The sequence below is a fragment of the Eimeria mitis genome, genomic scaffold (genome assembly GCF_000499745.2).
Source record: "Eimeria mitis Houghton genomic scaffold, Emh_scaff423, whole genome shotgun sequence".
Lineage (NCBI taxonomy): Eukaryota > Apicomplexa > Conoidasida > Eucoccidiorida > Eimeriidae > Eimeria > Eimeria mitis.
This window is the reverse complement of record NW_013572554.1, coordinates 6688-6994: the sequence shown is the minus strand read 5'-3', so window position 1 is coordinate 6994 and position 307 is coordinate 6688. Positions and strand designations below refer to the sequence as shown.

Sequence of the window (307 nt, the reverse complement as noted above, 5' to 3'; positions counted from 1 at the left end):
CAGCAGCTGCTGCTCGCCTTCTACACATCAAAAAAAGGCAAATAACAAAAGCAGCAGCAGCAGCAGCAGCTGCTGCTGCTGCTGCTGCTGCTCCCGACACTAGCAGCAGCAGCTGCTGCTATCGCCATCGGTGCTGCTCAACCTGCTTCTATACCTGCTACAGCAGCAGCAGCAGCAGCAGCTGCTGCTGCTGCTGCTGTTGCTGCTGCTGCTGTCTTCATCCGTTCTGCCTTCGCGGCGACACCGGCGCATCCCTAACTGGGACCAGCTGCAGCGACTGCAGCAGCAGCAGCAGCAGCAGCAGCAA

The 307-nt window shown here is 59.3% G+C and overlaps 1 protein-coding gene across 1 annotated transcript in view; it reads right to left on the bottom strand.

Annotated features, from left to right (window-relative positions):
• Nucleotides 1-307, bottom strand: part of EMH_0011640 (uncharacterized protein) — a gene marked incomplete at both ends in the record, with an annotated part of 4191 nt that overhangs the window by 926 nt on the left and 2958 nt on the right. The gene's annotated exons all lie outside the window — the stretch shown is intronic.